This window comes from Pyrus communis, chromosome 5, assembly GCF_963583255.1.
Source record: "Pyrus communis chromosome 5, drPyrComm1.1, whole genome shotgun sequence".
NCBI lineage: Eukaryota > Viridiplantae > Streptophyta > Magnoliopsida > Rosales > Rosaceae > Pyrus > Pyrus communis.
The window spans coordinates 29,257,412-29,274,784 of record NC_084807.1 but is presented as its reverse complement, the minus strand read 5'-3'; positions in this window follow the sequence as shown (position 1 = coordinate 29,274,784).

Sequence of the window (17,373 nt, the reverse complement as noted above, 5' to 3'; positions counted from 1 at the left end):
ACAATAATTAAAGTTAGTATCACCAGTTCATTTTCCCAGGTTAGTGAAATTAAGATGAGTTTGCATCAATCATGTAACCTTGTTGTTTGCCCGTGCATATGCGATCAATTGCTTAGTGTCTAACTCAGGTAAGCCTTCAGCAATGATTGCCACAACTCTAATGGTTGGTTGCTTAAAAGCAGCCATGGAAGAAGCGGTAGCACTGCAGATATGTCAACATACATTCATCGTTAGGTACAACCATAAAAGTTTCGCACTCTAAAACACTGCTCATAGAATAATCACTGACCTTCTGTATGAAGCAAAGTTGATTAAGACATCAGCAGTAGGATGTGCAGCACATGATGCTTCAATGCTGCACCAATTATCAACCCAAAGGTCAGACAATCTCGAAACAACAGATCAAGAATGGTAATCTGACTAATAACATGATTTGAATATATTGGATATGGAAAATTAAGATTAACCAAGCATACATGCATATACATAACTATACAAAAGGTGGCTTGCAGCCACGAAAGATGAAATCTAGGAAGAGGATAAGAGAATGGCAACTTACTTTGAGTGCACTGGTATGGCGATTTCCTCTTGACTGAAAAATAGCTTCTGAAATCCCTCAGAACCGGGGTTAATGATTCCAGCCTCTCCCTCCCTATTACAAACCTCAATTATTACATTTACATCTTTTTCAAAAACTAAAAACTATAAGTAAGATCAAGTTCGAAGTTAAAATTAGGAAATGATACACACTGCAAAGGAAGTCAAAATTGAGTTAGAAGCTCCTGATATATCTTGCCAGTGGTAATGTTGTTATCCCTAGTAAAAGCCACATCTAGGAAGCGTTCATAGTTGCCCAGGTCCAAATCAACCCACAATTACAATTAAACTTTAAACAAACTCAGCAGCATAAAGTTTAAAGATAAGACTAACACTCAACATGATACCAAGATAGAATCCAAAAATAAGTTAAAGATATGATTAAAATTATTTCTTCTAATCGAACATATTTTCTAGTTTTCTTATCCAATTATACAATTGCAGTTCCTAAAACAAAAAATAATTTGCAGAAAGAAAATTAGAAAATATGAACTTGATAACAGTCTACCTTAAGAAACCCAATAACCAAGTAACAGCAACAACAACATTGAGACATAATTTGGTGAATATATATGTTGGACAAATTTAACAACTTTATTCCTGTTTACAAAGCTTCAACCAATACAACAGAAATCAAATCAATATACACCTACATATCCTAAGTCCAAATTGTACCCTTGTGCCCAGCAATGTCTTGGTGAGCAACTCCTGCTTAAAATCCAAACAAAAAAAAAAAAAACCTGTAATTTCAGTTTCCAACACATTTAACTTTTACAACACACAAAAAATCAAAACTCTCATCATTAGAAAACCAAAAGGAAAACATGAAATTATATACCTGAAGCACAAATGGTTTGCAAACGCATATGCAAAATTTCCCAAAAACAAAGAAAAACATTTCCTGAAATGAAAAGAAAAGCAAATCATAGAGCCAAACCGAGAATCTGAACACAGAAATAAAACCCCCAAAGTTATGAAACCAAAATTTAAATGCAAGACACATCTGCAAACGGAAGACCACCCTAAAAAAATTTAAATTTTGTTCGACAAAAAGCCCAAAAGAAAAAGTAGATTTTACATACATACCTTGAACATAAAGGCTTGCAAAGTTGCACATGAAAGCCCCAAAATTGGGACATGAGCGTTTCCTGAAACCAAAAAAAAAACACATATCAAACACCCAAAATAAAAAATAAAAAAAATAAAAAAAATAAAAAAAAAAATTTAAAGACAAAATCCATCTGCAAATCGAAACCCACCGAAAAAAATTAAATCAGATACCCTGGAAAAAACGCAAAACTCACTGGAACAACACTGGCGTGGAAGAGAAAAAAAGCTAGGTTCGAAAATAAGCAGAAGGTGAGAATAAAGAGTAAGGGTGGGCACTTGAACTCGAAAACCAAAACCAAATCGAACCGCACCAAGTGGTTTGGTTTTGCGGTTTCAAAATGGTTTCGATTTGAAACCGAACCAAATGAAGGAAAAACAATTTGGTTTTGGTTCCGAAATCCTGAAACCTAACCAAAACCGCATAACTTTATTAAATATTAAATTCGAATTGGTTATTTCATGTATGGACTCAACCACATCATAACATGGCCACATAATCTCTTTCTTATCTTTCTTCCAGTCGTAGTCTGTAGACTCTGTACTCTTTCTTTTATTTCATGAGTCCATACGTTTTAGTATCTATGCATATGTGTTAAGCGTATTGTTGTGTTTTCTCAAGTGCCAATAGAAAATTGTTAGCTCATTCAATTCTTAAGGTGGGGGTCTTATTTATATAAGATTGTGGTAGATTTCATGAAAATGTTGAGCAATATATTTAGACCAACACAAGTACGAAAAGGATTCAGTATTACAGACCTCACCATGACTACTTCTCTGACTGTAACTTTAATGTTAATTGCTTAACATTTACATTTCTTTTAACTGTTGTTAATTATTGTTGTTCATAGAAGAGAATTGAAGTGTATGTCAAAAGGAAAATGAAATGAGATGCAGCTAGGTAACCATAACAGCTTTTTCAAACAATGAAACCAAACCAAAACTGTTTAAAACCAAACCGAACCGAGCTAAATGGTTTGGTTTCATTTCGGTTTTAGCCTCAAAACCGCACCGAACCAAACCGCAAAAACTTGTGGTTTTGGAATTGGTTTCACTCAAAACCGCACCAAACCAAACCGCGCCCTATGAAAACTTAAGAACTCAGGTTTTTCAAGATGATTGCATACCCATTTAACTATGAGATGCTTGCATTTATACTTGCTTCATGATTACATCAGAGGGTTTGAAAACCCTATTTATAAGGAGATTCGAAATTCAAATAATACAAATAAAAAAGCAATAGTTTACACATATTTGAAAATTACATCCTATAAACAAGGAAGCCTAATCAAATAGAACTCCAAACAAAACTAAACTCCTCAAAGCATGCTGAATTCCTCAAAGCACGGTGAGTGAAACTGCATTTGACTTCGTCTAACAACCCCCCGCAAGCTAATAGGGGGTGGAACAACTGAAAGCTTGGAGATAAGTAACTTAAATCTGGACAAAGATAAACCTTTAGGGAAAATGTCAGCAAGATGGTCTTAGGAACACACATAATTGACCAACAACTGACGACGAACAACCTTCTCACAAACATAACGATAGTCAACCTCCAGATGCTTGGTTCTCGAATGAAAAACGGGATTGGATGCAAAAGCAATGGAAGAAACATTGTCACACCAAATGGTTGGTTGAACCAGATGCAGATGGAGATCTTTATAAAGGGACCTTAACCATGATAACTCGACAACTATATAAGCTAATTGCCTATACTCCGCCTCTACACTCGATCTCGATACCAGATTTTGTTGTTTCAAACTCCAGGATACAAGGTTGGAACCTAAATAAACACAGAAACAACATGTGAAGTGACAAGTATCGAGATTGCCAACATAATATGCATTAGAATAAGCTGTCAACTGGGCATTTCCTGGTTTGTAGAATAACCCATGATTATACGTAGCCTTCAGATAACGAAGGATTCTCTTAACAGCCATCCAGTGCATTGTCTTCCGAGAGTGCATGAACTGGCACACTTGATTCATAGCGTATGATAATTCAGGCCGAGTTATCGTAAGATACTGTAATGCCCCCAATAACATTACAATACATCTCTGGATTGGCATAAGGATCTCCAACATAGGCACTCAACTTCACCAGACGACACTTGGGTGGAAATAGGCTTTGCTTCTGTGAATTTATTTCGAGTTAGTAGGTCCAAAGCATATTTAGATTGACAGAGATACATGGAATCACCATTATACTTGACCTCAATACCCAGGAAATAACTCAGTGGTCCCAAATCCTTCATTGAAAACAAACTGCCAAGTTTCTTAATCAAATGATCCATCTGGTGAGGACTATTCCCTGTGATTAGAATGTCAATGACATTGATCAAAAGAATGAGATATACACCCCGTTTATTAAACATAAACAAACTGTAATCACATGTGGACTATTCGAAGCCCAATTGAAGCAAGAAATCTAAGAAACATTGGAACCAAGCCCTAGGCGCTTGTTTTAAACCATAAATAGAACGTTGCAACTTGCAAACATGATTTGGAAACTGTTTGTCAATAAACCTTGATGGTTGCCACATGTAAACATGTTCATTTAAGTAGCCATGCAAAAACGCATTTGTGATGTCAAGTTGGCGTACAGACCACTTCTTCGACATAATAAGACTTAAGACAAAACGAATGGTATTGTGCTTAACCATGGGACTGAAAGTCTCAATGTAATCCACGCCAGCCTTCTGATGAAATCCATTAGCCACTAACCGAGCTTTATGACTCTCAACAGTGCCATCTGCTCATCGCTTAATTTTGAACACCCATTTATTGGGCAATTCGTTCATGTCAGGTCAATATGGAACTAAACTCTAGGGTGCACACCTTTGTAGTGCATTAATTGTTTCACCGTAGCTTCCCTCCACTCCTGATGCTTGACTGCCTGATTGAAGCAAGTAAGTTCAACAGGAAATTCATTAATGGTAATGTGCATAGCATACTTTGGATTTGGTCTAACAACTCCAGACTTGGAACGTGTAGTCATAGAATGCCCAGTATCACTAGACACATTAGCTGGCAAAGATTGTGAATTGACTAACACTTGCTCATTTTATTGTAGTGTGGGTTCTAAGGTATGGTTAGGTGCTAAAGGTATGGTGGATAGACAAGTTATATTAGGAGAGGTATGGGTAGGTGCGAAAGGTGTGGTGGATGGTGTTGTCATATCAAGAGAGGTAGTGATATGTGGCGAGATGGTGGTATCAACATAGGTCTGTGCACTGTTGTCGTGACTAAGGTCAGGCGAAATTTAAGGGATTGAAGGTGTAATGGTTGTAGTAGGACACACGGGAATAGTGGTGGTTAATGGAAAAGTAAATAATAATTGGGGTAAAAAATTGTTACCTTGTGATTCAACGCTTTCAGTAGAAGATGTGAGTCCCTTAAAAGGGAAAAAATCCTCATTGAATAAGACATGGCGAGACAAGTAAACTCGTCTTGTGGACAAATCCAAGCATTTGTATCCTTGATGATCAAGTGAATACCCAAGAAAAACACATGACATTGATTTTTGTTGCAATTTGTTTTGATTGTATAGTGTTAACCAAGGAAAACAATGACAACCAAAAACTTTTAACATGGCATAATTCGGTTTTCTTTGAAACAATTTCTCAAAAAGGGATATGTTTGATAGTACACGGGTTGGTAGTTTGTTGAGAGTTGAGCAGGCATCAAACCAGAATTTATTGGGCATGGACGACTGAGAAAGCATAACAACTGCCGTTTCAACAATGTGTCAGTGTTTGCGTTCGGCCAAACCATTTTGTTCAGGGCATGAAAATCGTTGTGAAATACCATAAACTGCAAGAAAATGTTGGAAATCATGACTTTTATATTCTCCACCTTTATCATATTGAAGTGTTTTAATTGTGCAATTAAGCATGTTCTCAACTTTTGCTTTAAAATGTGCAAATATTTGAAAAACTTCATATTTGTGTTTCATGGGAAAAATCCAGGAATATCGCGAAAAGTCATCCACAAACAACAAATAATAACGAAAATCTTCATTAGAATTAATCGGAGAACACCACACATCATAGTGCAAAAGTTGCAAAGGAAATTGAGACATGGAATCAGACACAGTGAAAGGTAGTCTAGTACTTATACCTAGAGGACAAGACTCACAGAAACTTACATCAGAGGTACCATGAACAGGTACCGATTTATTGGAAACTAAAAATTTTACTATGGGTTTATCAGGGTGGCCAAGATAAGCATGCCACTTGACAAGCTCTTATTTATATAAATTTTACATCAAATTCACTTGTCTTTTCTTAGTTAGTTCCTTATATTTTTGAGTTATTTACTTTATTTTTGTGTTTTGTAGGATTTGTCAAGTAAAGAAAAGAAAAATAGCACAAGTGGAATTTTAAGTAACAAATTCGTCAAAACTGCTTGTGCAGGTCAGCTGACTTTGGAAGCAAGTTGCGGACAGCTCAGAATGAATTAGAGAATGAGCCTTATATGCTTGAAAGCTACGGATGTCTATTTTCTCGAGCATTTCGCGGATTGTTAATATCATTTTTCTAGAAGAAGTTATGGCCGTTTTAACATTGAAAGGTTCCCAAGAGGTTGAGCAGTTTGTAACTTACAAGAAAGCATTGAAAGCAATAAATCCAATAAAACTAGCAGCCAAAACTGATGCAATCAAGAACAAACCAGCTGACACCTATTCAAATATCAGAAGAAATGGAATTAAAGATGAGAATTAAGAGGGAGTAATTGGCATAAAGGCTACCCAAGGAGTTACAATTGTTTTACCATTTCATCTCACTTATTGTCATCACTAAATGGCTATTAGTGGGTGAGTTAAGGAGAAGAAAATGATGCAGCAAGAATTGGTTTAAAAGTAGTGTTGGGGAAGGAAGAAAAGGGGAAGCCTCAGGCGATTTCTTTCGGTTCTATTTTCTCAAACTCATGTCTATCTTGTGTTTTAACCTAAGGATTGTGTAACTAAATTTTTAGTAGTTAGGGGCTATTTGAAGCCCCGAATATGATTGCAAGTTTGTTATGATATTTCGTTTGAATTACTTTTATGAATGGATGAAAATTGGTTCACTACTTGTCTCATTGATGAATTCTTTATGTGTTTTCTACAGATGCATACTTAGTAAGCATATCTAGGATTCTAATTCTATGAATATGCATGTGCCTGCCCTTGTCGAATGAGGACCTACGTATGTTCTAGAGTAGTACTTGTTAATTGCAATTAACATGTGAATCAATTTCTAGGATAAGTAAGACAACGCTAGTACTCACGATGCCTTGTGATGACTCAAACTCTTTTCGTTCTTAATGATTTCTACTTGTTAAATCTATGAACACACCATTCTAGATTGCATGTTAGGGACTAAGTTAAGTTGAAAACGTCATTCTCTTAACATACTACATAAGAAAGAGTAATAGGTTGAGTTCTAACATTGAGTCAACTTGAGCATCTTCATCCGAAAATGAAGGAATTTGAATGAAACATAACATGTTTGCATGATTATTTGGTGGTGGATAGCAATTCCCCTAACTCGTTTTTCTTAATTTGCAAACTACTTAAAATCTGTTTTTGTCCTGTTTTTGTTTGATTTAATTTAAATAGAAAATCAACTCCAAAAATCCCAAAAATTTGTGTGAGTCTAGCTCTGTGTGTCTAGTTTCTTCATATAAAATTTCGTAGACTTTGGATAAGTGTAAGTCGGTCTAATAATTATTTTTCGGTGGCTGGTCAGTAGGGACAGCAACATAGTTTTTGTGACATTTTAAGTAGTTAGATAAAACAATCTTTTGTGGGAAAGACCCTTATTTTCATATGCTACAATTGGCAAATCTTAGTGTTAATAAGGAAAATCAATAGGACATTTGTGTGCTACTATGTGGTGTGCTTTTAATCCTATCACCACTTTTGAACCGAGACTCTAACTCCAACAAATGCAGAAACAGAATACTTGAGTTGTCCACTGCCACTTGGAAATGGGTACAACCCATTCTCACATCTCCCTCAGAAAAGCGTCTTTCGTGTCTTGAGGTCCTTAACAAGAAAAAAATGTGGAAAATGATTAAGGAGCAATCATTGTCAATGGTAAACCTATGGGCAGATATGATATTTTTGGATGAAGAAAGGCAATGAAGTATATCACGTAAAGCAAAGGAGCAAGTATTAGTTTTAAGTTGATTAGAGTCATAATGTGCAATAGAGATACCGGAATTATTACCTACACCTCCCACACCATCGTTACCAATGTACTTCTTAGGGTTGGCCAAATTTTGAATGTTCGGAGTTATGTGTGCATTGGCACCTGTGTCCAGGAGCCAAGAACCATTTTGCTGCTTGTTGAGAGTAATAAGAAAGGAAGCCATCGCGGAGAGGCGCTTGGCCAAAATTCTTCCTTCAAATGCAGTGTTTATACACTAGTAGCAATCAAGGGCAGGATGACCTGGTTTGCCACAAATTTGACAAACAATTCTATCACCACAAGAAGCCAACATTTCGGCATTACCTGGGTTGTTCTGTTGATTGTTGTTATTACGAGGGTTGTAACCTCTCTGAGCCACACCATGTTGTGAAGGATTGCCTCGCCCTCTACCACAAGAACGACCACCACCATGGCCTCTGGAAGCCACAAAATCATTGACAGTGGTTCTTCCACCACAGGAACATTTTGAACAGCCATCCTTCTTTCTATAGTCAACAGTAATGATTCAAGAATTGGATATGTGATAGGAGTATCACGAGCTTGTGCAGCTATCACTATCATCTCGAACGCTGGTCCAAGATTATTCAACACAATCTGAATAAGTTCTTCATCACTCACAGGTTACCCAGCAAGAGCAAGGTTGTCAGCCATCACATTCATGCGATCTAGGTAATTTGCCACAGATAAATCACCCTTTTTGGTTTGGAGTAACTCATTTCTCAAGAACAAAGTTCGATTTTGGGAGGCGGATGCATACCTTTGCTTAAGAACTTCCCATGTAGCTCGTGCAGATCGTTTGCTTGCCACCACAGACAAAACAGACACAGTCAAAGATCCATTAATCCAATTGAAGATCGTTTGATCCTGTTAAACCCAGGTTGGGTACGCAGGATTCACATTGGTGGAGCCAGCAACATGCTTTGGGGGACACAGCAGTGTGCCATCGACATAACCCATCAGAGGACTTTTCAGAATAGGAAGCGTTTTAACCAACCACAGTGGGCAGTTAGTTTTATCGAGTTTAATGTTCACGACAGTGGAGAAAGGCTGGAATGTGTTGTTTTGGGGGTTGGGGTTAACAGATGGGACATTATTTTCAACCATGGAAACGTTGATGGAAAAGATAACAGGCAAGGATCTTGTCGTTAGACAAAAAGAGCTCTAAAAACCATGTAAAAACTTAAGAACTCAGGTTTTTCAAGATGATTGCATACCCATTTAAGTATAGGATGCTTGTATTCATACTTGCTTAATGATTACATCAGAGGGTTTGAAAACCCTATTTACAATGAGATTCAAAATTCAAATAATACAAATCAGAAAAGCAACAGTTTACACATATTTGAAAATTAGATCCTATAAACAAGGAAGCCTAATCAGATAAAACTCCAAACAGAACTAAACTCCTCAAAGCACGGTGTATGAAACTACATTTTGACTTTGTCTAACACTCCCATCCCTAATGGAGAGAGAGAAGCGAGCAAAAAGAAAAAGCTAAGAAGAGGTTGGAAATGGAACAATAGAAAAGCATAAATGGGTATGGGAAACGGAACAAAAAGCAAGGTAGGTATAGAGTGAAAAGAAAACCTCACGATGACCAACAATGGTAAGAGAGGCCCCGGTTCCTCCAACTTTCCGAGAGATTTTTAAGTGTGACCATCACGTGAAATGGTACACAACGTGTCCTTACAGAAATGGTGGGTTATGTGTGTTAAAATGTTAATAACTTAGAAATTAAAATTTTCCACAACTTGCATAAAAACACTTGGTGTACTATCTGTGTTCCCGTCACAACTAAAAATTTCTCCAACTTTTCTAGCCTCCTTCCGTTAAATTCACTATGTATCACATATTTCTTTTTTTCTTTTTTCTTTTTTTCTTTTTTTTTTTTTTTTTTTGTCTTCCCACCAGCTATACATGGGTTTGAAAAATTAAGAAGCTATAAATTTTTATTGTTTGTTGTGCCACAAACCACGTGGCCTGACTTTAATCACATTTTTTTGTCTACCCACCAGCTATATATACATGGGTTTAAAGAATTAAGAAAAGACTAAAAGAAAGACTCCACAAATGGAGGAACGAGTGAATGCAAAGGGCAAGTTCAGGATTTTACTCTACAAAAAAGACAAAAAGTAATGGCTGGAGACTAACTTGAGGGGCATTTTGGTCTGCACACTGCCCTAGAACAGTGCCACCTGAGTTTGGATGGAGGAACGGGTGAATGGAAAGGGCAAATTCGGGATTTTGCTGTACAAAAAGACAAAAAATGATGTGTGAAGACTAACTTGAGGGGCATTTTGGTCCGCACACTGTCCTAGAACAGTGCTACCCAAATTTGGGTTTTAGTATATATAAATATGCTATCTACCTTATTGAGCTTGACGAAAATATATGGTTCTTTATATACTATCCACCTTTTTGAGCTTTACGAAAATATATGATGCTTGATAAGAACTTACATAAACGTATTTATCATGACATTTTATTTTTGTTATATAATGTTATGTGTAAAATTTTTAAGATGTTTTGCATTATTGAATTGAAATATGATAATAACGATAAACGCGTTCTACGCAAATTACTTTTTTATAAATATCACGTGTATTTGTCCAATGCCATTCCAGCCTCTTTGTTTCATTTCACAATTGCTTGAATTACATAACTTGTTTTGCCGGGTCAATAACTATGGACAAAAAGCTTGAACTTAAAATCTTTTCAAACACCAGAAATTAAGAGAAATAAATAAAGAAGGAAGACCTTATTGTAAATTATGCTCTATCACCAGCTACAAGGACTTCAGAGGAGCAATTCACTATTTTTTTCCGATTCTCCCTTGTCATGTTGGAGTGAAGAGTTTTACTTCTTCTTGTATTTCTTCTTACTTTACTAGGTAATCCTTATGCTCGAAGTGATGTCTACAGATCCAACCTATCACTCCAAATCCAACCGAACAATATATCATAGTCCAATGATGTGAAATGCTTTCGCGTTACTTATAACCCATTGAGTATGACATGTATTGAAGAAAGAGGTGTTGGTTGATCTTCTTCCTAAACTTGTAAAAAGTTGTCAATTTTTTATTGCTGATTACTTCCTTAAATTTTTAGAATTGGTCAATTTACTCCCTAAGTTTTAACTTTAGCCAATTACCCCCTGAACTTTTATAATTGAAATTCTTTTCCCTAAATTTTAAAATTCAAACAAAAAGTGTGCGGAGTGAACTAGTAGAAGAGAAGAAGAAGAAGAAGAAGAAGAAGAAAACAATTATGTTGTCTATATTAGGGATAAAAATATCTTTTTGCAATTATAAAATTAAAGTCCAGAGGAAAAATTGGTCAATTATAAAAGTTTAGGGGGAGTATTTGGCTAAATTTAGTTTATAAAGAAATTGACAGCTCCATACAAATTCGAAAGAAAAATCAACAAATATCTCTCAAAGCAAAATTGTACTTTTTGATAAGAAAGTTTGGATTTGTAATCTATCATTAAATTTGTTCATATTTCTTTAAAAAATTAGTCTAAAAATTAACAGTAATACTAGATAGATTAAATTTGTAAATTAAATGAGGTGTTACTAATAAAAAATAAACATGTTAAGGGTAATACTAGGGAGACTAAATTTGTAAACAAAATTTTGTAAACTAAATTACTCAAGCATTGGTAAATGTGCACATTCATATTGATGATACATCATTTAGTTTGTAAATTTTCTTTACAAATTTAGTCTCCCTAGTATTACCCGCACGTTAACTAACACTTAAATGAGAATCAAATCATCAACTTCTATGTCATTTAATTTACCAAATTTAATTTGAATATTTAGTCTCCCTAGTATTACCCAAAAATTAATTTACCTAGCATTATCCTTACTAACATGGTCTTTTTTGTTCACATTACTTTTGGCCAATTTGGTCGTTGGGGACGGACATGATTGGAAATTGATCATTCTTGTCCGAGTTTTAGAGTTCTGAATGATTCTTCGGTGAAACTGTTTAATTTGAGTGGGTGTGTTTGTGTTTAAATTTTGAGATTTATATTTATAATTAAACAGATTTAGAAATTTAATGGTAACAAAGTGGTGAATGTTATCGTCATTTTAAGGTGATTGAGCTAAAATACTTTAGTTCAGTTTTAACGGAAGGCAGAAGACTCGAGAGGACGATGCCTAACTTTTTTAGACGATAACAAATAGACGACCTATGCGTCGTAATCGAACAAGATACGTAACAATGGATTGGTGATGACTGCTCACCTATTTTAGGATTGCCACATAACCAAAAGGAGTGGAAAGCTGGTACCACTTCACTAACCACACCAGTGTTTCACTGTGAAAAAGTTTCTTTCTTGCAATATTTTTTGAATGTTCTAAAAATTCTTATTACCTCAGATGTAGCTTGGCGCTAAGCAGTTAGTCATCATCCTCAATTAATTTCAAAGAGTTTGAAAATTAAGAAATTGCATTTAGACTTGTCAATGCGCTCGTTTAGCCTATCCAGACGTTCACCTGAATGGACACAATTTACAGATTCCTGGAATCCTCACAAAGAGGATCCGGACTCGCAAACTCCCTGAGGTAAGTCGATAAATGGTATTATTTAGTTGGCTAGGGTTTGACAAACAACAAGGAATCATGGTCACGTCTCTTCTAATATTTTGAACATGTTGACAACATATCGGATGCAGCTCTTGGTGACAAAAACAAATTGCAATTCCACCTCTTAGTTGGACCGCTCTCTTTTTGTTTGGAAGAAAAGGGAAATGTTCATATCCGGATCCCTTTCTCCTAATCCACTAAGTTCGGGAATTCGAACCATTGAAATTTGATCCAACAAGTACAAATATGAACCCACTTTTAAAATTATAATAACTTTAGCTGTTGAATTAAATTTCAATAGTTTGAATCCCCAGACTTTGTGGATTAGGTAGAAGCAATCCTGAAATGATCCATTTCCGAAGAAAAGCAATCTTTCTAGAACCAAAAGACGTACAAAGGTCACCCCTCTTTAAAAAACTTCTTCACCAACCATTAACAAAACCTCTTCACCAACCATGCAAAAGTATTAAAAATTTAAGAGAGATTAGTTGTGCAACGTTTTTAATTAAAATATTTGCTCACCAATTTAGATTTTCATTGATTAGTTTGCGCCTTCCACAATACAATTGACTAAAGTAGGATGTATTAAGATATGACTAGCCTTCATGCAGGCCCTCACGCTAGTGCAGAAGGTATTTTTTGAATCACGGCATGCTACGCGTGACTTACACGTTTTAAATGTATTTATATACATAAATTGACAAAAGGAAAGTCAAATATTTGAAGTAAATGAATAGTCTTACATCACGCTAGAAGAAACCCTTCATAAACCAATTAAAGCAGCTGAATCCACGTAATAAAATCGGTCTCTATAGAATTTACATTAAGAATAGAGAAAATAATATTTAATAAACAACTGATTGAATCACACTATTACTAGCCCATTGTGAGGCTCAACACACCCCCTCCCCATTAGTGTAATAATATTGTTTGTTAAAAAAAAAATAAAAAAATAAATAAACAATCATTTGACAACTAATTTAATATTAATAAACAACTGATCGAATCACACTATTACTAGCCTATTGTGAGGCTAAGCCCGCTCCCCTTCCCTTTAGTATATATAATATCGTTTGTTAAAAATAAAAAAAAAAATCATTTGACAACTAATTTAATCACATTATTATCCACGTGAGAAAGACATTTTTATAACCGACATTACACTCCTCTTAAGATGTGAATGTATTTAAAAATAGAGAAAATAATATTTCATGAACATTTGATTGAATCACATTATTACTAGCTTATTTACAATGGTGGAGGCAATAACAAGGCTAGGGTGGGCTCTAGCATAAGGAGAGTTTTAGTTGTTTAAGGTTAAAGATACTGATAATTTAGACTATTTTATTATTTTTAATTGTTATAGCACAACCAATAAGTAAAAGTTCTGAAAAATAGGATTACTTTTAGAAAAAGTAAGAGTTAATAAATATTAAATAAATTATTTACTTTAATCAATATCAAAATTTATTGTTATTATATTTCCAATCGTACACATTGACACACACGTCCCAATAAATCTTTTTATTTGATTAGTTTTTAGGGAGTAATCTATAGTGATTAGTTTAGGTTTCTTGGGAGTAGTCATCCGCTTTTAAATAGTGGATTTAATATTTTATGATTGTAGGTTTCCTAGGAGTAGTTTTTTTTTTTTTTTCAACTTTTGGGGTACAACAGTGACCTTTTTTCACTTTTCAGAAAGCCTTCATCTCGTCTTGTCTGCAGTTCACAGCCTTCGTCCCGTCTTGTCTGTAGTTCACAGAAACCAAACGTACAAGTCAGAAAGTTTATTGATTTTTCTTATCAATAGTTAAGTTTTTTATCACTTTATTCTTATGTCTTAATGATTTTATTTGTTTATTGCTTTAATTTTAAGAGTTCGTACTTTAAAAATTCAATTTCAAGTTTAATATTTTTTTTTTCTGATAGATGGAGATGGAGAGTGAATTTCTAGCAGATTCAATGATTGTGTACATTGAAAAAGAGCTTGCCAAAAAGCTTGATTCAGAAGAAATAACAAAGGATTTCAATTCCATTAAGGATCGAATGGCACAACTTGAATAGGTACTTTTTCTTTTATTTGTTAAGTTGTTATGACAAGATTGATGATGTATGTTTCTTTCTACTATAAGTTGCAACGTCAAATGTTTTCTTTGTTAAATTTAGTTGAAACTTGCTTTATTCATAGTTAAATTTCTTACTTTAAATTATAGCTTTCAGGCTTGCTATTGTGTAACTTTATATAAGTTACAAAAAAATTTAACCATTTGATCTCGTAGTAATAATTTTAGTTTAGCCCACCCATTAAATAATTCATGGCTCCACTATTGCCTATTTAAATAAATAAATAAAACTATACTAATTTATCACCGGCACTACGCGCCTCTTAAGATGTTTTGAACACAACATTCATGATTTTTTTTATTTTTTATTATATTTTTCTTTCCCCTTCACGTGAACATCATCAACTTTCACTCATCCTTCCAATTTTTATTCTTTTCTCTCTTCCCATTTATATTTATATTTATATTTTATTTTATGATGACCAAATTACTCATGCATTATTGATATATTATATTGGGCTGATTGTGGATTTTTTTAGTTGAGAGGCAATTTTGTCCCTATATTTTTGTCGAAGCCGAGACACCAAATCGAGAGTATTCATTGCCCGATTCGCTATATATATATATATATATATAATAGATAGATGTTGAATGTTCCACTAAATACATTATTATCACTACTATAATATGTATTTGTTCTCTTGACATGAAAGATGGAGATTGCATCAAAGGGTTTTAAATTTAACTATTTTGAGTAACGTGCAACATTTATTCTCCCAGACAACTATGTGCTGGAATCCTTCATCCACCATTATCGTTTGTAATTTGGTGGCCGAAGCTTCTAACAAAACAAAATACAAAGATGTCCATACCCTTAACAGGTTTATGGGGAATGGATATGTAAGGTTATAGTATCGTTCTCTTTCATGATATATACAGTAATTTTCTTGAAAGCAATACTCTATAATGGTGAATAATCTCTTTAAAGTCATAAAAAATTCATGTCCCATGTATAACCAGTTCTCTATATTGTATTAAGTTATAATTTTTCTTGGTCCCATCTTAAGGAAAGACGTCTCCATATAGTTGTAAATAATTGTCAATGAATACAAAAATATGCAAAAATATAAAATAATTGGGGCCCAAAAAATTCTATTTAGGAATTACATAATAAAATGATCGTGGGTCAGTTATGTTCTTGAACTGAAAGATTCGAACCTCAGAATAGCGGTATTCATTAAGGATAAATAAGTTAATAAATAATATTTCAGGTATGTAATGGAGTAAACTTCATATTGTAACAAGTTATAATTTTTGTTTGTCTCATCTTGAGGAAGCACGCATCCACATAGTTATAATTGTCAATGATTACAAAAATATTCAAAAAAATAAAATACTTGCCGTTCAAAGAATCCTATTTAGGAAATAAACATTCATAAAGGATAAATAATTCAATAAATAATTTTTTTAAGTACACCCTCTATTAAGGCCTGGTTTGACATTGAGGTGATTAAAAAAAAAAGCTGGGATGAAAAAAAGCTAGGGTAAAATTTGTGTTTGGTAACTCTGCTTATTTTCAAAGTCACTGTCATTTTAAGTTGAAAAGTGTCAAAATGCTGCTTTTCAAAACCAACTTTTTTTTTTCAAGAGGCGGGTGAACAGTAGAATTTAATGAAATTTTCACAATCTCAAAAATAACCTCCTCCATTTCTCCTTCTTGTTGGGTTGAAGATCAAATCTTCATAGTTGATATTCTTATTTCACCGGATATGTAGAGAAGGGAGGGATGATGAGATCCAAGAGGTGGGTTTGTTTTGGTGTTTGGGGAGTAGGAAATCTGAGAGATGGGGGAAATGGGCAGAAGGAAAAGGACTGATTTTGTCCTGATTCTTACCTTCTATGGTGTGGTGTGGGCATTTGGGTTTTCCTCGCTTGCAGATCGTCCATCAGCGATAACTGGCTTCAAGTTACATGGTTCGAGATGATTTTGTGCCAGGATGGGTTTGAAGCCAGAGTTGTTGAAAAATGGGTTGTTGTTGGCAAACACCGGAACTAAAACCCATTCGGTGCTACAACTGACCCTTAAACGACACTTTGGCATTTGGAATTGAAGCTGTGTGGTGGTGGATCCACTGCTATGGTGACTGTGTGGTTAGAGAGAGAGATGAGAAGCAGATGGGTGGTTGGAGAGAGAGATGAGAAACAGACGGAGAAAAGAGATGGGCAAGATTGAAAAAGGAAATTTGGGAATGGGGAAGATAAGACCATCTCCAAAGGAGATGTCAAATTTTAAACCTAAAATTAAAATTTGAAGGCTTATATGGTGTCACATCCCGGCCCGGGGCGGATCACTTCCCGAGCCCGCTCCACCACCGTAGCACGATATTGTCTGCTTTGGGCTTACCATTCCCTCACGGTTTTGTTTTTGGGAACTCACGAGCAACTTCCCAGTGCGTCACCCATCATGGGATTGCTCTAGCCCCCTTCTCGCTTAACTTCGGAGTTCCTACGGAACCCGAAGCCAGTGAGCTCCCAAAAGGCCTCGTGCTAGGTAGGGATGGGAATATACATATAAGGATCACTCCCCTAGGTGATGTGGGATGTAACAATTCACCCCCTTAGGGGCCCGACGTCCTCGTCGGCACACACGTGGTCAGGGTTAGGCTCTGATACCAATTGTCACATCCCAGCCCGGGACGGATCACTTCCCGAGCCCGCTTCACCACCGTAGCACGATATTGTCCGCTTTGGGCTTACCATTCCCTCATGGTTTTGTTTTTGGGAACTCACGAGCAACTTCCTAATGGGTCACCCAT